Below are 24,352 nucleotides of genomic sequence, written 5' to 3'. Positions count from 1 at the left end.
CAACCAATTCTACGAGCGGCCGAGTCTACCAGCATCTTCACAAGAAGAAAACTACCTACGCCTTTCAAGGCAAGAACTACAACTACCATCGCCTTTCTAGGCAAGAACTACAACTACCATCGCCTTTCTAGGCAAGAACTACAACTACCATCGCCTTTCTAGGCAAGAACTACAACTACCATCGCCTTTCTAGGCAAGAACTACCCGCCATTTGGCAGAAGCTAAAGAGGGCACTCTTTTGCAATATGGACTCCTTTTTTACCCTTTTGTAAATAAAATTATTCTTGGATTTAAGGTGAGCCTTTGTTGCTTTTCTGTGTCTCTTTCATTCTGCCATAGGCAAAAACGGGTAAGATAATTTCTTACATCTTTACAGAAAAATTGTCTTTTTGTTTATTCTCCCCCCCCACCCAGTAAGATCGTATAAACATTGAATTTGAATTTGATTGTATCAAAATTTAAAAACATCAAACATTTATAGAGGTTTAAGAATAATTTGTTTGTTTTTTTTTTGTTTTTTTTAACACGCAGTAAGATTGTAAAACATATCAAAAGATAATTTTTGTTGGTCAATGTAGCATTAGGTGTATCAGAATTTGGGGGGAATTTTTGACACCCCTAACACGAACCTGCGAATAAAATATAAAAACTCGTAATTTCTCTTTTAAAAGTTGATTGTTTATTTTCGTTATGGATTATACTTCCAAAATAAACTAAAGTTGTATAAAAAGTAATAGAAATATCTTTTATTTTTAAAAAAACAGTGCCGGCGCACTTCCATGCAGCCATTTTTTTACGTAATGAAATCAATTGAATTTTACGAGTTAAATATTTTCAATTTTTAAACTTTAAAAATCTATCAAAATTTTTCTATTGATTCAATTTTTACGTTATTTTCAGGGTCAATGTGAAATTTTATGCTCTTTCCAACAAACCGAATATAATATTTTAGACGAACGTTTTTTTAACCCCGCACAATTTTGAAATGTCTATTTAAATTTAAATAATTAATTAATGTACCAAAGTTTTATATATCACAAATTGAAGATAAAAGATAATATATTGTAAATTAAAACAAACAAAAGAAGCGTTTTTTGGAAATTTACAGTGTAAAGTTAAAACCTTTTTTTTAAAAAAACATCTTGATTTTTTTTTTTTAATTGGAAGGCCATGTTCTGCTTATATTGTCCAGTAAGTAATGGACGGTAACAACAATTTTTTTTCTATTTCATTCAATATTTTTTTTTTTTTTTTTTTTAGATATTTAAAAAAAAAAAATTTCACGCGACAAGAAAGTATGAAAATATAATAAATCAAAAATTTATGTATTTCTTTTAGAAAAGAAAAATAAAATTCCCGGAGTTTTTTTTTTTTTTTTTTTTTTTTTTATAGAATAATCTTATGAGTAAAATTTGACTATTTTTAAACTTTGGGAACACATATTTCTCCAGGTACAAGGCTACACGCCTAACGCGAACGTGTGGTTTTTATGTCCTTTTGTTCATCCGTAGCTCAAAACAAGGAGAAAGATTACTTCCGGTTTTTCGAAAAATGCTTCCATAATCACGCGTTTTTCAAATAGTCGTTTAAAAAATTCTTTTATTTTAAAAAAAAGTGGAATTTAAAATATAAATATGGATAAAGTCTTAACAATAAAGAATGGAACTACACATTGAATCGTTTTTTTGTTTTTTTTAGGTAAGTGATTTTTTATACTCGAAGGAAGAAAAATTTTGTTGATTTTCTTCAAATCTTTTTTAAAGAAAAGATTAAAAAAAAAAACAAATATTGCATAATTTGTTATTAAACCTGTTATTGTCTTTTTTTTTAATTTGGTCTTTGCTCCTTTAATTGAAAAAAAAATTAGGGTTTGAATTACATTTTTCAAGTAGTTATAAGCTTGTAAAAATAGGAGGTCGAATTATTCAATTTTTTTCATGCATTCTTAAAATCGGTTTCTGACACTGCTAATGTAGCATATATAATATAATTTTAATATAGAAGTTTCTATTTATTTATAAAAATTTATAGAAACTTTTAGATAATGTCTTTTTTTTTGTTTTTCAATGAGTGATTTTCATTGAAACCTTTTTGGAATATAGTGTTTTTGCAGTTACAAAGGATAGAGTTCCCTTATTTGTTTAAAAACCCCTTCCAAGGAATTGTCTTTGCACAAACGTTTAGAAAGGTACGATTTATCGACCCCTGTTCGCCTGACACACGCCCTCTATCGGCCGTTATTGAAACTAAAATACACACATTCGCCTCATGTCACTGTCATGCAGAAGTGCCAAGAAATGCTCATGTCAGAATTAACAGCACATTTAGTGACAGCTGTGTATTAAGCGTGATTATGTATGGAAGTGAAACGCACCAATGAGGGTTGAGGACATGTGTTGCATAGAGAGGAAGGATACAAGCATGATATGATGGATGTATAACGCAAGTCTTAAAAATAGGATCAGATTTGATGAACTCAGAGGAAGATTAAATCTGGACAACATAGAGAAATGCATGCGGAACAGGAAGCTTTGATGGTATGGTCACATTGAAAGAATGGATGAAAGTTCTTAGGTTATTAGATATAGAACAGGCACGGCCAAAAAAATGGAAAAAAAAAAAGAAAAAAAAGTTGATTTTATTAAAATGAATTAAAATCTATTATTCTTGAGCAATTTTTTTTTTTTTTTTTTGCCAGAAAGATAAAATCCTGAAATTTATCATATGAAAAGCAGAATAATATAAAACTTTTTCTACTATTTTTAATAGAATTTAAAATTTTCCCAAGCCACACCATTCACCACCATTTTTGTCTCGATGGATAAAACATTTAAATATTTGGTGCTTCTACGCTATTGGGACGAAATTTCGGAAATCCTAATGCTGAATTTCACATGAAAACAATGGTATCTACGTATTCCTTGTCATTTTTATCATGATTATATCCAAAAATTACGAAAATCGATAAGATAGAAAATTTTTATTAAAAGAAAAGAAAATTTGTCATGTATGCCTATGTAAGACACAGAAGAGTCACAAGGGGGATAATTTCCTCCCGATAATTTTTGGAAAACTCAGAAAAAGTTTTCGGAACTTTCCAACAATGGACCTGAGGAAATTGAATCAGTGCAATATTTATTATTTTTTCTCAAATAAAATCCGTATTTTTTTTATTTCCTACAGTACTCAGTTGATACTTAAAAAACAAATAAAAAAAAAACGCTTCATTTATTCATTCAACAGTTGCAAAAACTTGTATTTTACGTTATTTAATTTTTAGGCCAACAGTTATTTTTATATTAAGCAATTTTGAAAAAATCTTAATGAAAACCAAACTCAGAAACAATGTATATATGTTATGTTTATTTTGTTATTTGTTTTGCGTTGGTCACATTAAAAATTTAGAGTTACTTCCCTTGTTTATTGTTGCGTTTCATTTCATTTTATAAAAACAAGATGGCGGCAAATTTTCACCTGCTAACACGATTAAAGTTGTTTTTTTAATAATTCAGTAATATTCAGATAATTTCAATTGTATAATTTGGAAGCTACCATTATAACTTATTAGAATTGATAAAAAAAAAAAATCAGTTGAAACCATTGTGTTTATCTGAAAATTCCATTTATCGACTACAAAATCTCGTTCCAATAGTGTAGAAGCACCAAATATTCTTTTTAAAAGAGTTTCAACCAATTAATTTTTTTTTTTTTTTGTCTAGGATGATTTGCTATAAGAATATGCAAAAATATAAGTACCTGAATTTCAAATAATTCCAACTTTTTATATTACTGTATAGATTTCACGTGGCGAAATTAAAAAAAAAAAAATTAATGATAGTTTAAAATAAACTACGGTAGCCTTCATAGGACTAAAACTTTTTCCATGTATTTTTAACGTTTGACTTGATTAAGTGAAGTGTTTAATTCTTTTTTCATAAGCGATATACATATATACATTTGTTGCCTACATAAAGCCAAAAGATAAGCAACGATGAGGCTGGCCAGTATCAGATGGATAACATTTGAAGAATGCCAGGTACTCTATGTATTGAAGACAACTCCTGCATCTAGTATCACGCTCAGTCTACCATATGTGAATTAATATCAAGTAACAAGAAATTGCTGAAAGAAATTATATTTTTAGTAAAATGCGCAGTTATTTATCAATTTTTTTCTTTTTTTGGTATTGCTTCTTCAAAGTATTTCCTATTTAATGGTATATTAGTAATGTTGGGCTCACTAAAAGAAAATCATTAATTTATTTTTCAATAATTTAAAAGTAGTGTTTTTTGTAAAAATAATGAAAATGTGCTTTTTTTTTTTTTTTTTTTTTTTTTTTGCTAATCTGAAAAATAATACTTAACATATTCAACGAATTTGACACTTCAAAACACAAAAAGACGAAAAATTAAACACCTCCAAAATTCGGATTTTCAACCTTAAAATCTGATATGTGCACAGTCGTTATTTTGTTTCCTCACAATACAATATATTTTATTCAGTTTCGGCTGATTATTTTAAACATATTTGTACCCACAAATAAAGAAGGGGGTTTGTAGACAAAAAAATATATACATAAATATCAATTATGAAAAAAAGTATACCATTATAAAGTTCATTTTTCACTTAATAATCGGTGAAAATTTCGTATTGATTGGATAATTACTTGATTTTTGGTAGATTTTTAAAGAGACTCCGTCAAAAAATACTTACTCCCTGCTTCCGTTTTGGCCATATAGAACAACTGAGATATGAGGGTCAGGCCAAGGAAAACATGGAAAGTGATAAGTATGGACTCAAGAGAAAGAGGGATAAATAATGACCTAGTCAGAGATAGGTTAGACATTCAACTGAATATGATTAGGAGTTAGAGCCGAGATTACGATTACTATATATTTGCTATATATCCCTTAAAAATTTCCATGTAAATTTATTTATATTTTAAACTAGCCTGGATGCCCGGCGTTGCCCGGGTGTTTGGAGGTGTGTATTGAGAAAAAAAAAAAAGTGGTAGTAGGCAAGCAGGCTCAAATCCATACCGCGAAGGAGGAAAAGAACGTGAAAAAAAAAAACCAAAAAAACTTGACGTCTTTGCTATTGCATCCATCACCAAACCAGAAGTGACATAGGTTTAAATTAAGGCTAGTCAATTGAAAAGAGGGAATGACTTTTGAAAATATTGGCGAAAAAAGCAACCCCTTCCTGTAGAAAAGTGCCCAGTTGAGGGTGAAGGAATTAATGTTTTTAGCCAATTTTTCGATATTTGTTGTCCGAAGGGTCGAGCTTCAAAATGATACCATCTTGTGAAAATCTGTCGCTTGTCGAAACTTTTTGCGAAACATACATACATTTAAACAGACAGGTGAGATTTATATTATAGATGATTTTATTTTTAAAAATTGTTAATCAGCACACTATCAATAACCCCAGGATCTCATCCAGCTTTTCTTTCTTTTATCCTCTAATAATACCGCTTTATTTCCACGGTTAGAAATTGTCTTGCTTGTTTTCGGCTCTTGAAACAACCTAGAAAACCGTAATCAGCTCATACTTAGATTTGGGAGAATCCTAAAACCAGCATGCATAGCATTTTTTCGTTTTAGCAAAGTACATTTTTTAGTACATCCCCCCCGGTCCAACTAATGGATTTGTATATATATATATATATATATATATATATATATATATTTTATAAATAAAAAAACATCAAACAATTTGGGATAACAGTTGAGTAGGTTTTATCTGTAGAATAAATGTAGTATTTTGGTAACTGAAACTAATTTAGAGAATAGACAAAAAAAGGATGACAATCGATTCCCAACCCATTCCAACCAATTTTGACCTTGTGCCATACCTTGCTTTATAAAGAAAATTTACTATACTGTGAACATTTTTGTAAAATCTTTAAGATAAATAAAATCAAGAAATTATGTTTTTATATCACTACCGCAATCTACTTAATTTCAATACACCAATTCGCTTACATTGTTTTGACAATAAAGTTTTAAGAAAAGCTATGACACAAAATCCTAAATAATAAATTACAAAATTATATTAGGTAAAATTTGTGGAGTATGCACTGTTTTACGGTTGTTGTAAAAATAGAACGGAAATTTAAATTTCGTTCCGTTTTAATGGGTTTTTTTTAATTCTGCCCCAATTCCCCCAAAAAGAAAGAATAACATTCAACAATCGTAATTTTTATGTATAAAAAAAAAAAAAATAAAGATTTTTTTTTTTCATAAAAATAAAATTTTATTAACAAAAACGAAATAATTTGATTTTTAAACGAAAAGAGTCAATTTGGTATTTTTTTTTTTTTTTTTTTAATTTTTTTTTTTTACGTAAGTCCAACTCACCGTTCACATTGAAAATGACGACTTTTACAGGTTTTCGGGTACGTTTACAACGAATAAATACCCCAACCTCCCCATGTTAAGAACAGATCCCTAACCTTGTCAGCATATCCGAAAACCTATAAAAGTTGACATGCCGAATGTGAACGATAAGTTGGACGTGATGTAAAAATGTACCGAATTTAAACGGAATGAAATTTAAATTTCCGTTTCATTTTTACAACAACTGTAAAACAGCCCATACTCCGCAAGTTTTACTCAAAATTAAATTCAATAAATATTACAATGAAAGCACCAGTAATTTGCATTCGGATGCCATAAATTACCAAAAATTAAGGTGCTTCTTCATTATCAGAGCAAAATTTTAAAATTGAAATATTGAATTTTAAGTAAAACTAATGGTATCTACATAACTGTCATGTCACAGTAATAAACATATCCAAAAATTACGAAAACAATAAGGTAGAAAATTAATTAATGAAAACAATTTTTGAAGACAATTAGCGAAAACTGACTTTGCTAAATTAGCCGAAGTACGGTACAATCACGTTGACATACCGGTTCTCGCCAGATCACCAAAGTTAAGCAACATTGAGCCTGGCCAGTACCAGATGGGTGAACATTTGGAAAGGCTAGGCATTGTATGTACCTTCTGGGACGGTTGGGCATAGGGCCAGCACTCTTACCCTGAAAAAAAATTCTCTACAAAAACATCTACACAGTTGTGGGTGGCCTATGCCCCTCCAGGCTATGGAATGGAAATTGGCTGAAGATTTTCAGGAAATAATTACCCCCCCCCTTGTTACGATTTGAACTCTGTTTATTTTTCTTTAGCAAAACTTAATTTTAGCTAGTTTTCTTCGAAAACTATTTTCATTAATTACAATAGAAACAATGCAAGCATCAAAAGTAATATGGTTAAGCTTAAACATGGAAAAGTAAAGGACTGGTTGTTAAAACTGGAAAAGAAAAGGACAAGGTATTCTAGTAAAAAAATATAATAAATTTATAACTTAAAATATTACAGAATTAAGAATTAATTATATAATGTTATAAATTGAATTTAAAAAATTCTTAATGCTGCAATATTTGAAGTTTTATATTTTTACTAGAATATCTTGTCCTTTTCTTTTCTAGTTTTAACTAGTCCTTTACTTTTCCATGTTAAAGCTTAACCATATTACTTTTGATGCTCGCATTTTTCTATTGTAATCCATGATTTTTCCAGGCTTCCAATAAATTCACTTGTTCTTTGTTTAATTTCAGTTTTATTATTTACCCCCATAAACACATATTTAATTACAATGTATGACACTAGTCTGCTTTCAATAAAATCCCCCCCCCCCAATTATCTCCCTTTCATGCTTTTAGTCTTTGCTTGACTTGTTACTTCTCTTTCTGCGACAGCAGTGAATTAGTAGCAACAGTAGTCTCTGAAGAGACGTGGTTTCATAATTTTTGGATATGTTCATTATTGCGACATGACAATTAAGTAGATACCATTGGTTTTATTTGAAATTCAATGCTTTGAAGAAGCACCAAAATTAACAATTGTATTATTACGAGCCATTTTGTTCACAACTACTCATACAGAGATATAATTAGTTCTAATTATTTAATAATTTTGTGAATGTAAATTCTTGCATTCAATTAAATTTATTCATTTACATTGTTTTAAAGTAAATATTTTATTAATCTAATCAAATTGTATATTATTGCCAGCAGTTCAGCCTGGTTTTGCTCAGGCTCTATGTACTGTTAATAACTTATATATATATATATATATATAAAAAGACTGACTCCTGTCCAGGTAACCTACATCTAAAATTTCAAGTATTTAGACCCAAAATTGGTGGAGGAGTCTGCAAAGGTTAACTCTTTCCACTTTGACCTCTTGGCAGCCAAATTTTCACCCCAAAACTGATTAAAAAGCTTGCTGAATGTCTAAATACACTTTATGTAAAATTTCAAATGTTTAGACCCAAAATTGGCTGAATAGTTTGCTAGAGACCGCAAAGGTAAAATCTTTTGAAGTTTGACTCCTTGGCAGCCAAATTTTCGGCTAAAAACCGATTAAAAAGCTTGCCCTATGTCTGAATACACTTTATGTAAAATTTCAAATGTTTAGACCAAAAATTGGCTGAGTAATTTGGTAGAGACTGCAGAGGTCAAAGATTTTTAAAATTTTGACCCCTTAACATTTGTTTTGGGCTAAAATCAAATCCAAGTAACCTACATCTACGATTTCAAGTATTTAGACTCAAAATTTGTTGCAGAGTTTAGTAGAGTTCTCAAAGGTCAAATCTTTTGAACTTTGACCCCCTTGGCAGCCAAATTTCTGGCCGAAAACCGATTAAACTAAATTTCACTACCCCTTATGTCAAATCACGAGTCTGTAGACTGAAAATTGACAGAGTAGTTTGGTAGGGAAATGTACACACACACAGACAATTTCACTTTTATTGAACTACACCAGAAAGAGTAGATCATTTGCAAGTATATACAGAGTTCACGAAAGTGAATTCACTTATCACTAGATGTATGTAACTCTGAAACGGCTGGGCTGATTTTTTAAATTTTCACACAAATATACTTTGTGTCTGAGAGTGTTTAGATCATTGGAGGTATTCTGACACAACAGCTAATATCAAAAATCGAAAAAAAATTGATTAAAAAAGGAATAGTTCAATTTTGTTCAAAGTTAACATCACCAATGTATCTAAGAAAAATTTTCACTACACAACCAGAAGGGCCTGATGTGTAAAATCAACAGTAGGAGCAAGTTCAAAATGAACTTTTCTGTTTAGAGCACAATTTAACCATGATACTTGGTGTTTGCATTCTAAACTTTAATTCAAGCCATTGTATAAAAATAATTTTATAAAATCAGCAGTATTTTCTCTAGAGTCCAATGTAGAATACAATGTATTGCCGACTAAGTCATTGCCAGAGAAGGATATGAAGCTTCCTCCCGGTGTACCACGGTGGATCCCTGACTAAAGCAGGAGATCGATTTTGATTGAAAAAATGGATGATTTTATCGATTTCGATGACAATAGAAGTATAGGAAGAGTAGAACATTTTTTTTTTAATCTTAATTCAATCCCAGGTAATGTCAGGTTTCCCTGTTAGTAATCTCATAAAACTCATTATGTCTGTCCACATTTTTTTTTTAAACTATCTTCCTCGAGATGAAAGTTTGCAATGTGACACTAAGCGGCTCAAATGATTGCATTTTTTGTGGGTTGTTTTTACGGGTCTTTAGCCGGTTAAAATAGTTGTTAAGGGGTCAAAAGATTGGAAAGAAAGAAGAGGTAAAAATTGAAAGAAATCAGAACTTGCCCAGTGGGAATCGACTGAAGTTGCTTTCTACACATGCACAAATCATCATTCATTTTGTACATTCATGTTAGTTTATCTTTAACTAGCATTTCAGCCCGGGTGTTCAGATGTGTATGTTGAGCAAAAAAAAAAAAAAAAAAAAAAAAAAAAAAAAAGTGGTAGTAGGAAGGCAGGCTCGAACCCGTACCGCAAAGGAGGAAAAGAACAGGGTAAAACCTAACGTTTATGATGTTACAACCACCGCCAAACCGGAAGCAACGTTTTTTTAAATCAAGGCTAGACAATCTAAAGGAGAGGATAACTTTTAAAAATATCGGCGAAAAAAGTGACCCCCTCCCCTGTAGAAAAGTGCCTCGTTGAAGGAGAAGATATTAATATTTTTAGCCAATTTGTCCATATTTGTCGTATGAAAGGTCGAGCTTTAAAACGATACTGATCTTGGTAAAATCCATCACCTCTATTGAAAGTTTAAGGCAGACATGCAAACAGACATACATACATACATACATTTATATATTGGTAACTAAAATTTTCGACCCAAACTGATGAAAAAGCTTGCCCTATCTCTGAATACCCTTTATGTAAAATTTCAAATATTTATACCAGAAATTGTCTGAGTAATTTAGAAGAGACTACAGAAGTCAATTTTTTTTTAACTGACCCTTATTATGACCCCTTAAAATTTATTGTTTTGGGCTCAAATCAAGTTATTAAGTTAGATCCATGCCCAAGGAACCTATATCTAAAATTTCAAGTGCGTAGACCCAAAATTGTTGGAGCAGTTTGGTAGAGTTCTCAAAGGTCAAATCGTTGAACTTTGACCCCTTAATCGCCAAATTTCTGGCCAAAAGACAATCACATCGATTTTCCGAAATCTCAGTACCCTGTATATCAAATTTCGAGTCTGTGGACTAAAAATTGACAGAGTTATTGCGTAGGGAAATGTACACAGACACACACACAGACACGTTCACTTTTATAGATATATAGATGATTTCATATCCGACTGATGATGGTCCAGTAGTAATGTCACAGGTTTTACTTCTACCGTTTTGGTTTCAATTCTAGCTGATGGCACACAAGTCATAATTTTTTTTTCTTACTTTTGAAATCACGACTACACATTGGGTACAATATCATATGAAATAATGGATAGAGAATTTACTCTTATAATATATACGAAATCTGGATAAATTAAAGTATCTTTAAGCGTATTTACAATCGAACAACGCAGCCCCCCCCCCCCCGCCTCGCCGCTAATACATAAATAATGTAAAAGTGCTGAAGAAATGTTATTGATGCATAGACTAAGCATATTTCGATATTCATGCACAATCGGTGATATTGGTCTCCGTCACAAGCGAATCAGCTTTGGAATTGTAATGGAAAGTAAAATTAAAACACGTTTTCGTTGCAAAATAAAATGGGTGAAAAATGCAAAAGTTAAAAGGTTTCGGTCACCAACACAATCAATGTCTAGACTTATTACAAAAAGAGGAATTGGAAACGGAACGAAAAACGAAAGTAACACACAAACGAATAAATGTAAGGGGTTTGTATTACTGTACACATAGATTCAAAAAAGTTGTCAAAAAACAAATAAATGTTATCAAAGGCAAGATAAGTTACTTTTCTACCAAACTGGATATATTTTTCGTGTTTTTATTCAATGTAACATGTTTATTAAACTCGAAAACCATACAGTGTTTACCGATGTATTGGAACATTCAAGATGGCGTCTTATTCTCTCTTTAACACGGTAAGTGTGGGAAAAGATGTTATAAATAAAAAACCAGATAAAATACTGTTAAAAACTCGCTCAATATATGTTACCGTGACATAGGTTGACATCTATTCGGCGGGTTTTTAATAGTATTTTGTATAGTTTTTTATTTATAACACCTTTTTCCATACTTACGGTGTTAAAGAGGGTGTGAGGCGCCATCTTGAATTTTCGAATACATCGGTAAACACTGTATGTTTTTCGAGCTGAATAAATATGTTACATTGAATAAAAACACAAAAAATATATATCCAGTTTGGCAGAAAAGTAACTTATCTTGCCTTTGATAACATTTATTTGTTATATATTTGTTTTTTGACAACTTTTTCGAATCTATGTGTACAGTAATACAAACCCAATGTAAGAGTTAAATTTCGTTAATGTGGAAATAACCAAGCAAAAATTCATGCTAGAATGTGTTGGTCGCTACCTCAAGCATATCCTATAAATATTAAAAAAAAAAAAAAAAAAGATGAATTAAAATCAGAAAGGAAAAGAAAATTCATAAAAAAAAAAAAATTAACAGCTGAATTTTTTCCACACTAAAAACCACTGTTGGAAATTTTTTCGCTGATTTTGTTAAATTTAGAAGAAATACTTCTAAGGTGGTGACAGGAAAGTGAACGAGAGATGAAAGAGAAACACGCACACAAAATGACCTAATAGGTGTGTGCGCAAGGAGAGGGAGGGGATAATCAAACCGCAAAACTGCTTCTGAACAATCAAAAATATATACCTTTAAAGTAGCTTGTGATCTGCCACTTCCGTTATTTCACTTATAAAATTATTTGAAGGTGCCCTAGTATTATGAATCTGCCATGAGGATGCTAGGTTTAATAAGTCATCATATATATATATATATATATATATATATATATATATATATATATATTCTAGCAAAAGTACCCGTCGTTGACTGGGTTCAAAAACAGCCTACAGAAAATGAACTCTTGATTTATGAAAGTATGATAGGTTATGAAAAGGAAGGGTTGTAAATTTGGGTTGAATTTGGGGGTTATCAAAACCAAAGCAAAATATGATATAAGTAAAAATAAAATAGATAAACTCCATAATTTATTATACCATACCTGCTCACACTGAAACACTTATCACAATATTCTGTGGATCTATATTAAAAAAACCTTGTTAAACTTTGTGACATATTTACATTCTATGGAGGTCAGGTGCGAATTTTATTATACCATATTTCTTTAAACAGAAACATAATTATCAAAGTATATTTACACAGCTAGATATGAAAAGTCTTTATTAAAGTTTGTGCCTATTGCCATTCTATGGAGGTCAGGCGCGAACGCAGACACCACAATTTTATTATACCATCAATATTTAAGTTAAAACATACTTATCAAAGTATTCTTATGTACATCTATATCAAAAACACTTGTAAACTTTTTTTTTTTTTAATTTTTAAATTTTTTTTATTTCCATACTTTGTGGACCAGGCGCGAACGCAGACCCCACAATTTTAATGAACCACCGTTCTGCCAGATCAAACATACCCATTCCTGTGTCTCGATACATCTTCTATCATTATATGTAATCAGTTTTTTAATATAGTCAACCATATAGGAGCCTATTTGTGACTAGATACACACACACAGACATTCAGAAATATATATATATATATATATATATATATATATACACACACACACACACGGCATAATCGTGTTGACACACCGGTTCTCGTCAGATCACTGAAGTTAAGCAACATTGAGCCTGGTTAGTATCAGATGGGTGACCATTTGGGAATTCTAGGCGCTGTATGTGCTCTCCGCTTATCTCAGCATTTGTTTCCAGTTGTCCTGTATATACTAGCAATACACATGAAAAAATTGAAATAGCTTGAAATATTTCAATATTGGTATGCATAGAAAGAGCTTGATGAGCTAAGAAAGAATCTTTTTAGATTTTTTAAATCTGATTAAAATTAAGGAAGTTATGGCTATTTTTGTGCCTCACACGTTTGGATATTTTTCCCTCTTTAAGACCATATGCGTTTCGTCACATTTTTTACACTACTTTTTCAGTAAAAATGTCATATCTTTGTTAAAACACAAGACTAAGAAATGAAATTTACAATATAAGTGTATTTTTGTACAAGGAATCAGAATATGCAACTGAAAATCTCCCAAAGTTTATGGTTTCCAAATAATCTGCAGTAAATGTGCATAAATATGCAGCAATTCCTTAAAAATGCCATGTATCCATAAACAGAAAAGAAGTTGGAGAACTCAAAGTTGAATTGTAATGTGCTTTATGTACAAAAAACTTAAATCTAAACATAAGACCATTTAAAAATGAATATATTGCAATATTTCTTTGGTATTATTGTAGATTAATACCTTCTGTTTAACCCCACTCAACTCCTTCTGACCACCCCTCCAAAATGTGATTCTACCTTTTTAGGAAATTATGTATAAAATGCCATGAAAAACTTTAATGAAAGATAAACAAATTATTTTAGAATTGAATGTAAAATAATTTCCTATTACAGGTCATTCTAGCATTTTAGGGCAGTTAACTGTTTTTTTTTCTATGGGAAAATATGCATGCTTTTTTTTTTTTTTTTAAGATGATTATGTGTAGTTTTAAGAGGGTTTCTATGCAATGAGAATATGGGGTGGGTTGCCATTCGGACTTTGAATTAATTGTAGGGCTAAGGAAAATTATGTGTGAACATACTGAAAACTTGACAGAGACAAAGCTAACAAAAACAATATTAGAGGGGGGAGCGGTTAGTTTCACAAAAATTTAATGTAAAATAATTCATCATTTCCTGGCCGTTCTAGCATTTTAGGACAGTTAACCAATTTATTTTTATGTGTATTTTTCTTTAAGGAAGGATCTATTTTTTGTTTGTTTGTTTTAGATGCTTGTATGTGGCTTACAGAGGTATTTTGTTGGGGGGGGGGGCTTGCCACTCGAACTTAGTGTTATTGTTAGGGTTAAAGAGTGTTTTAGGAGGAGACTTGCCACACATAATTTGTATTAGAGGTGAAGTTAAGAGAGCTTTTTTTCAAAAAGAGCGTTCAAAAATTTGTTGATTTCTATTTTCGAAGTTGAAGGTGTTAATTCCATAGGCCGTTTATACTACACTGGAGCACTGGAGCAGGTTGTAAAAATATCTTTCGCTTAATAAGTAGAAAAAAAAATAACGAAATAAAAAGCTTCCTAATTGTAGTTTGATGTGTTTTCTAACTGCTTTTAAAATTTCAAGAATATTGATATAGATTTTGAGGGTTTGTATTACTATACACATAGATTCGAAAAAGTTGTCAAAAAAACAAATATATAACAAATAAATGTTATCAAAAGCAAGTTACTTTTCTACCTAACTGGATAATTTTTTAGTGTTTTTATTTAATGTAACATGTTTATTCAGCTTGAAAACAGTGTTTACCGATGTTTTGGAAAATTTAAAATGGCGCCCGGCCCGACTCTCTTGAAACGGTAAGTTTGGGGAAAAGAGTTAAAAATAAAAAAGTAGACAAAATACTGCTAGAAACTCGCTCAATATATGTTACCGTGACATAGGCTGACTTCTGACATATATTCGGTGAGTTTTTAACAGTATTTTGTATAGTTTTTTTTTATTTTTAACTCCTTTTCTCAAACTTACCGTGTCAAAGAGAGTCGGGCCGGGCGCCATTTTTAATTTTCCACGGTAAACACTGTATTTTTTTCGAGCTGAATAAACATGTTACATTGAATAAAAACACAAAAAATATATCCAGTTTGGTAGAAAAGTAACTTATCTTGCCTTTGATAACATTTATTTGTTATATATTTGTTTTTTGACAACTTTTTCGAATCTATGTATAAACGAGATTTTAATACTTATTTTGATTTTGAAAAAAAAAAATTTGTGGCTGTTCGCAGTAAAACATTGTTTTAATTCGCTGTTCAAAACTAATTTAAAGAATAAAAGTGCATGCAAGCTATATATCTACAAAAGTTTATTTTGTTTTTTTTAACCATGTTTTTAAATTTGACGAGATTTGTGAGAAATTGCAACAGATTTATAATGCCGAATTGGTTAAGATTGTTGTTATTATATATTCTGAAAACCGAATAGTTCTAAACTAATGTTATTCTGATAACAAAATAGCTCTAATTAAACATAAGAACATTTATATTCATATTTTCATGTTTTTCTTAATTCGTTCTTGAATAAAAATTAAAGAACGCGTGTTTGTTTACAACTGTGCTATCGCTGATTCTACAGGCTGGAGCTGCTGCTGCTTAAACTTCATTTGACCAAATTCGATTAAAAAGAAACAATTTTTTTTTTCGGGTAGGTCCTTTTAAATTATCAATTACCGCGGTCCTACTCAACATAAAACAATACTTTTAATTGATAAAGATAGTAAAAAGATTGATTTACTTACTACTGGGTGTCCGAAGAATTTTTTTTTCAAAATGTTCAATACTCGTCATATTAAAATCTTATTTTTAACACGACAAAAAAAAGAAATGGTCAAAAATATTTCGGACACTTGACAGTATTAAGATTAACACCTCTTCTAATTGATTCCCAAATTTCATGACGAAATTCTTCATACAATCACGGTACGGACCTTTAGAAAACAGGGGGGGTCATTACAAAACCTTACCGAAAACGCCATTTTATGACGTTCACATTTTTATCACTTTATTTGCTTAAAACTCTTAAAATATATAATGTACATTCATATTTATTAATTCATTTGAAAGTATATTCATTTCCGAACAAAACAGTAGTAATTTGAAGACTTGAAGTGCTTTGGTTTAAAAAATATGGCTATTTTAGTAGAACTACCTTGAAATCTGATTATCCAAAGCGTTTTTTCGTCCGTGTGTATTACTATATATACACTTCACTTGCCACTGGTATTTAACAATGTCGTCTCAGGAGCGAGCGGTGTAGTTGGAGATTGCGCACCTCCTGCCACAAAAATTTCATGCGCAAGCAACCCTTTGTGGGTATCAATAGTCTGTCCAAGACTGAAGGAACCTGCTATATATATATATATAGAGATAGATAGATAGATATACCTTTTATGCACATAATATTTAATAATAAATAAATAAATCCGACTCATTCGTATATATAAATAACAAGAGCTTATAGCTCTTTAAAAAAAAACGCTAAGATAGCGGGAAAAATAAGAATAACAACGTTTCGAAGTTGTTAATATCGCTTAAAAGAATTTTTTAAATAATTAAAAAAAAACAAAAAAAACGCAACAACAAATCTTATATACAGAGATATAATTCCATGTAAAATCATGTTCTCAGATTTTATCATAACTTGCACTACAGATGGACATCATAAAAACAAAGAAATCGTGAAAATTTGAGCATGTAACTCCAAGCAGTTATGGATTTAGAGCATTTTTCGTTTGGCTTAAATGGCTCAGGTGACATTTTAATGATTACATTTTCTGGTGCTAATGCAGAGAGTGATCCGCGCTATTTTTTAAATCGTATTTCCACGTTTAATTAAAGTTTTATGTTACGTTTTTTTTATTCAATTGTAAGGTTAAAGTACAGAATAGGTACAAAACACCCTCCCCTCCCCATGTTAAGAATGGCTTTTTAAATAATAACGTTATTATTTCAGTACGGATCACTCTGCATGACTACCCATTTTCTTAAATATTTTCAATTTGGAAGATGATATGACTTTGAAAATCCATTCAGGGAAGATTTTTTTTTTTTTACCCAAAAATCTCATTTGCTCATAAATTAAGCCTTCTATGTGATTTTATCGGATTTTTAAAGTTTTCACATGTGCCCCTATTTAGAATTTAAAAAAAAAAAAAATGATTTGGCTAAGACAGTATCATTTTTTTTTTTCTTTTGAACATTTCTGCAGACACTACGAAACACTGTTGGACACAAACAAATAAATAAATGGTAAAACGTTCTTTTGTTAAGTCTTTTTTTTTCCGAAGGTTCAGAAATGCCCTATTAGAAGAAACAATAAGTTTCCTTTCATTCTCTTCTCTAGTTGATGTTGTAGTTAAGAGATGGAAATAACACACATTCCTGAACTGAACAATTCCCGTATTTACCTTGAAAGTCTCCGACTTGTCAGTTATATATCTTAGCCAAACTTATATATCAGATGAAGTTAGGGAGACCATCTAGTTTTATATATAACTAGCAGGCCACCCGGTGTTGCCTGGTTGTAAAATATGCTTAAATATGATATTTTATTTTATGCAGATTTCATATTTATTATTATAGAACCAATACTTTATTGATTATTATATTGTACCCAATATTTCAAAGTAAAAAAAAAAAAAAATATGACTTGGATACGATCAGCTAAAATTGAAACCAAAACATGTAGACCTCCAACCTTATTCTTTATCGTCTTACCAAAGTCTATACATATACAAATGTTTTTAAAAATAATGTTAAAGATAAAATGTATTTTCAATTTTGACTCTTAGTAGATATTTTTAGCGGTTAAAAACGAAATCGAATTTTTCCACGGGTTCAAATCCCCTATATATCAAGTTTCAAGTCTGTAGACCAAAGACAGTCAAGGTCACCTTTATATACATATATATACTAGCAGGTCGTCCGGCATGACCGGTTGTAAAATATGCTTAAATATATTTTAATTTATGGAGATTTCATATTTATTATTATAAAGCCAACAATACTCAATTATTATATTGTACATAATATATAGTAGTGATTTGAACAAGGCCGATAGCCATTAGTCTCGTGCAATTAATGAATGCGTGAATGTAGGATTGACATGAAATTCTTAAATATAAACTAAAATGACCGAAAAATGGGCTGAAATGACTTAAATAAATAAAAAGTAAATGACTTAGAATGACTTTAATGAACTTAAGGATGAATTGAATGACCTTAAAAATGACTTGAATGCTTAAAAAATAACTGGAATCGTTCAAAAACAACTTGAATGATCTGGAGAATGACTTGAATGGTTTTGAGACTGACTGGTTGTAAAGTGGGTGATCATTTTACATTAAATTAATACAGAAAAGTGATTCGCCACTTTATATCACAATAAGTACAGCATGTAGTAAGAACAGATACTACACTTTGATCTTGGCCAAAAGGCCAAGCACAAAAGTGTTACGGACGGACAGACCGACCGACCGACGGAGTGACTTATAGAGTCGCTTGGACGCGACTAAAAAATAAAAATAAAATGACTTGGGTGCCATCAGCTAGACTCGAAACAAAAACACTTGCGGTTCCAATCATAATCGTTACCGGTTCAGTTGTCATAAGACTTTACTATATTTATATTTGTGCATGCGTACAAGAGCATTTTAAGTTGACTAACACCTGCTGTTTCATTTTTATTTTAATTTTTATTTTGACCCCTATAGCAGCTATTTTTACAGACTAAAGACCAAATTGAATTTGTTCTACAGGTCCAAATCCCATATATATCAAGTTTCAAGTCTGCAGACCAAAAATTAATGGAAGAGTTTGGTAGAAACTGTTTTGTCAGACAGACAAGGTCATATATATATATATATATATATATATATGATGATTGCAACGTCTTGTCAGACGAGTGCCACTCCCTCAGACATTTAAAATCCATGATTCCAAATGTCTGAGGGAGTATCTATACAAATATGATGTTACAGAGTCTTAGCTTTGTACGACAGCTAAGTCTCTCTCTCGGTTCAAAATGTTGAGATCCAGCAACAAGCAAGAGCAAGATAGCCAGCAACAAATTAAACTGCAGACCAGCTTAATGCGGGTACTGGTCTTCTGCTTTATGGTTTTTTAAATTAGAGATTTGCTTCTACATACATACATACATACACACACACACACAGAGTAAAATCCCGGGATACGGTATCCCTATGATACGGTTTTTTCAGGTTACGATATGGATTACGATGTATATTTGGCCTCTGTTTACGGTATTTACCCTACCTTACGGTGTTATTTATAATGTTATTTGATTATATACATGTGTATTATATATTGTATTTTGTTACTAATTTTTAATGCCGCATCCCGGGGTTCAACTGTATATATATTCCCCCAAACTTGTGGCCTTGATGGAGGGAAGACTAAAACTTGCTGCTATGGTTTCAAATGATTTGAAATAACAGCAAGGGGAGACTTGATTACAAATATATCTTATATCTCCCCTCTTTTGAAAATAGGGTACGATTATTAATATCTCCAGTATCAAATAATCTTTATACACTGTGAAGTTTACTTTATGTATGAAAACCAAAGAGGGGAAGTATAACATATGAGAAAGATTTGGAATCAAGTCTCTCCTCGCTGTTATTTCAGATCATTTGAACCCATAGCAGCAAGTTTTAGTTTCCCCTCCATCAAGACCAGAGGTCTTTTGGGAAATATCAGATATTTTGTGTAATTCATATGTAAAACTAAGGAAAACAAATGACTACGATTGAAACATTGGTAAAGGTGCAGTATTCCACCCTCAAAAAATCCTTTAAAATTACACCTATTACGGGTTTTTGAGGATGCTGAAAACGAAAATAACATTTAAAATTCCAGGAAACGAGTAGTTTCCAAGATATGAAGAAATTATAGTTTTATAATGTGAGGGATCACTTTTCTATATTAATTTAACGTACAATGGATACTGGCTCTCCTCTTCCCCCGACCTGAATCTTCCGAACTACTTTGTTTGATCATATGTCGAGAACATCATCAACATCAAAGCCAGCCTGATTGCCGCTATCTTGCCAGCGCTTGTAGAAAAAGTATGCTCCCAGTTCCAGACCCATAACAAGGCAGTGATTGAAGCTGAAGGCGGCTACATTGAATAGATGTCACCTCTACTATATAATCAAGTAACCTGAATTGACTTTTTCAATAAAAGTTTTAAAATAAATCTAGTGTTGTTTTCTTTAGGGCAACAAATTTATCGTTCCACCCCGTAATTCGAATAAAATCAAAAAAAGAAACTTTTACATTTATTCATTTAAGTATATGTATTTCTCTTTTTTTTTTGAAACTACTGTGCCGATCTGACTTAAATTTTGTACGGATTTTTATTATAATAAGCTGCAGCGAAATAAGTATTATGGTATCCATTCGCTGCACAGTTAGAGATTATTAAGGATCAGTATTTAATGCAAAAATAAGTACAAATGTAATCATATTCAACCATCAATTTAGCATAAAGCACTCGTTCCAAGTCAACGGGCTATAACTTTTGTTCATTTTTAAGTCTAGTAGTCAATATATCAAAACTATTTGTCTGATTTGGAGATGGGGAGGGTTATTCTCTATTTGATTTGTTGGTCCCCCGATAAAAGGAGAATGGACCTGTAAATTCACCCTTGTCTGTTCGTCCGTTTGCACTTTTCTCAATAACTACACCTTGGAAATTTTTGAAATTTTGCACAAACATTAAACATGATATGAGTAAAAAAGTAACAGAACGGATTTTCCGGGAAAACTCTGGTTGCCCTCCCCCACCCCATCCTCGGGATGCCTTTCGAGTTAAAATGACTAAAATTGACACTTTTGTGCTTATTAAAAAAAAATGATGCCTTAAATTTTTATAAAACTTTCTGAAAAGTTGTAACTGATTTCTATATAATTTTGTTCGCGATAACTCTTGGGTGTACCCTAGGGGTACTTTTAGGGTTAATAAAAGCACTCCATTTTTGGGACTATTTTACCATATTTGTCCAAAATTTTCTGTGTGTCTATTTAGCAGTTTTGTATGGTGCTGAACTCAAATTTAAATATGTTAAGGAATTGGGGACTTTTGGGGCTAAATGGGAGGAGAGGTGGCAAATGATGGTCTTAGTCATTTTTTTTTTTTTTTTTGCAGGGTGCAGAACTCAAATTTACATATGTTAAGGCGGTAAACTGCACGATTTGTTCATTTTCACCAGGATTTGACATCCCCTGGGGACTTTTAGGGCTAAATAGGGGGGAGGGGGCAAATGCTGAACTTAGTCATTTTTTTTATGCCTCGTTCACTGTGCACTCACGGGTGACTATGCACTTGTTTATTGTTGTTATTTATAGCCATTTCTTTGTAGATTATTCAAACCCCTCCCCAGCAAATAGTTCGGTACTGGTGCATATTGCTCAGTTTTGGCTAGAACATGACGTCAACAGCCAGATTATGGCAAGCAACAGCTCGAGTTTAGTTGCTGCCTGACATAACATGCCAATCAGCCAATCACAACGTGGCGTGCTGAATTACGATTTTATTTTAAAAAAAAAAAATTCTTTGACATTTCCTTAAAATTATTTGATCCTCTAAAAATTAATTTTCGCTTCCTCTAACCTTTTCTTGACAGTGATTACTTAAACTGAAAAAAAAAAAAAAAAACACCAAATTGCGATAGGTCGTTTTTTTTGTTTTTGGTTTCTACATTTTACATTTATTCATTTTGCTATTTTCTTTTACTTAGCGTTGTCATGATTTTATTGGCAACGCTCCAGCATAATCCAACTGTTGACATCATGTTCCGGCCAAAGCAGAACAAACGCTAAGATACGCCTGGTCCACAATATGCACCGATACCAATAGTTCATTGAATCGATATCAACTACTATTTTATTATTTTTAATTCAGATTATCATGGAAATTTGGAGAAAAACAAGTTATTTTCGGGATAGAATATGTGAAACTAGAGAAGCTATGAAGTACAAATTGTAACATGCAATACTAATTAAAAAAAAAAAAAATGTGAGCTCCAATTGAGCCCTCGTCTTAAATAATGAATACCTTACCATAGTTCCACCATAACTGATTATGCTGTCTCACCATCTAGCTAACACTTAATCCTTATCCTGGAGTGGCCTCCAGGTCTTGATTAGTGGTGACCTCCCATGTAAAAATTTCATGTTTTTATCTTCAACCACCAAAAAGTAACTCATTTAAGTGTTTTACATACTATGAATAAAGTTGCACACTTTCGCGGCATTTTTGCATTCCAAACCTTAAATGTAATTTTGATAAAACAATTAAGATTTCTAGTACTTTTTATCTAAAACGACTAGATAAAGAAAGAGTCAACAGTTTATGATTTCAAGCCTGGACAAGTTGATTTGGGAATTTTTCATGTACAAAAGTCAATCGAAAAACACGATCTTCAAAACCGAGTTTGATCCCATATGTATGCTCTAATTCATAGATTTTTACTACAGATATTATAAATACACTAATACGTTATTTTTTTTTTTTTTTTTACAAGGTGGTCACCACTTATCAAGGCCCGGAAGCCACTCGAGGATAAGGGTTATTGCATGTACAGTACGTTAATGTTGAGATTTCATAAAGTGTCTTACTTAAAGGGGCGGTTCATCAGGAATTTGTTTATGTTGGACTTGAAGATGTAGCCAGGTGGGAAACAAGCAGACGGAACAGAGTTCCACAGGCGTGCACTTCTAAGAAAGAAGCTTTGTTCATGGAATCTACGTTTTGGTTTTGGCACAGATAAAGAGTGGGGAAAATTTTTGACTGGTTACAGCTACATGGGTGTTTTTCGTGAAAGATCGGCGAGGGGAAGCCAGGGATTGAAGCTCAGACGAGCACTTGCCATGGAAGTAATGATAAAATAAAGACAGGCTCGCAACGTCTCTCCTGTGGGAGAGAGGTTGCAGGGAAGAGAAAAGGGCATCCTCACTAAGCCATGAAGCCTATTTTGTACTTTGTCAAGGCAGGATAGAGTGTTATTAGCAGCTCCTGCCCAGATATGGCAGCAGTACTCCATCCTTGGACATACTTGGCTTTTATATAAATAGAGAATTGCATCAGTAGTGAGATATCTGGAGCGGTAGAAGGATCCTACCATTTTTCCAGCGACCTTAGCAATAGACTTGATGTACATGTTCCATTTCAGATCAGGAGTAAAGGTCAAGCCCAGAAGCTTATCAAAGCATGGAGCTTCCCCTAGTCGAGAGCCATCCATTTTAATTGATGCCAGATGAGGATCAGAGCATTGATGACAGAAAGATAGGAGCTTTGTTTTAGATGCATTAAAAGTAACCAGCCACTTCTTCCCTCACTGCACCACACGCCCAGATCAGAGGAGAGAGAATCAGAGAGAACTTTGTCATTTATGGCCTTTGATGTGTTGCCATAGATGGTCGTGTCATCAGCATAGATGTCAACGAATGATTTAAGTATGTGTTTTGGAAGATCATTGATGTAGATCAGGAAGAGAGTTGGGCCCAGGATGGACCCTGAGGGACTCCAGCATTAATACTGAAGGCCTCTGATTTCTGCCCATCAACCACTACTCTTATGAGCCTATCAGAGAGAAATGATTTAATGATTGAGAAAACATTTCCAGTTATACCGTAGCTGGAAATCTTGTGAAGTAGGCCCTTATGCCATACTTTATCAAAGGCTTTTGATATGTCAAGAGCAATTGCCCTAGAGAGGAAGCCTTTGTCAAGAGATTCACTAATCCTATGAGATATAACCGTTAGCACATCTGCTGTAGATCTAGCAGAATGGAAACCATATTGTATATCACTAAGAAGGTTATTTCTGTTGAGGTGGTTGACTACTACTCTATTTAATATGGATTCCAGAAACTTACTCATGACACACAGGAGACTTATTGGTCTGTACTGAGAGGGAGATGACTTATCAACTGAATTCTTAAATACAGGACATACTGATGAGGTTTTCCAGGGTGTTGGGAAGCAGTTCTCTTTAAGGCAACGCTTAAACATTTTTGTAAGTATGGGGGCAAGTTCTGGTTGAAGCTTTTTCAGCACTATAATTGGAATGCCGTCAGGGCCAGTTGCTTTACTGGAATCAAGGTTCTTGATTAGCTTAGCGACCTCACGCACAGATATTTGTATGCTGCATAGCGTGTTGTCTGTTATAGGAGGA

At 32.1% G+C, this 24,352-nt stretch overlaps 1 protein-coding gene and 2 pseudogenes across 14 annotated transcripts in view; 1 reads left to right on the top strand and 2 right to left on the bottom strand.

The window, feature by feature from the left end:
• The window catches only part of LOC145241450 (mitogen-activated protein kinase kinase kinase 15-like), a 391,615-nt gene that overhangs the window by 318,260 nt on the left and 49,003 nt on the right, over positions 1 to 24,352 (bottom strand). The window lies entirely within an intron of this gene.
• LOC145241906 (5S ribosomal RNA) lies at positions 13,156 to 13,272 on the top strand (annotated as a pseudogene).
• On the bottom strand, positions 18,478 to 18,603 carry LOC145241874 (U2 spliceosomal RNA; annotated as a pseudogene).

The sequence above is a fragment of the Euprymna scolopes genome, chromosome 20 (genome assembly GCF_053919585.1).
Source record: "Euprymna scolopes isolate OS-2025 chromosome 20, ASM5391958v1, whole genome shotgun sequence".
Taxonomy (NCBI): domain Eukaryota; kingdom Metazoa; phylum Mollusca; class Cephalopoda; order Sepiida; family Sepiolidae; genus Euprymna; species Euprymna scolopes.
Note: the sequence above shows the minus strand (reverse complement) of the source record. Positions and strands in the feature narration are given on the sequence as shown.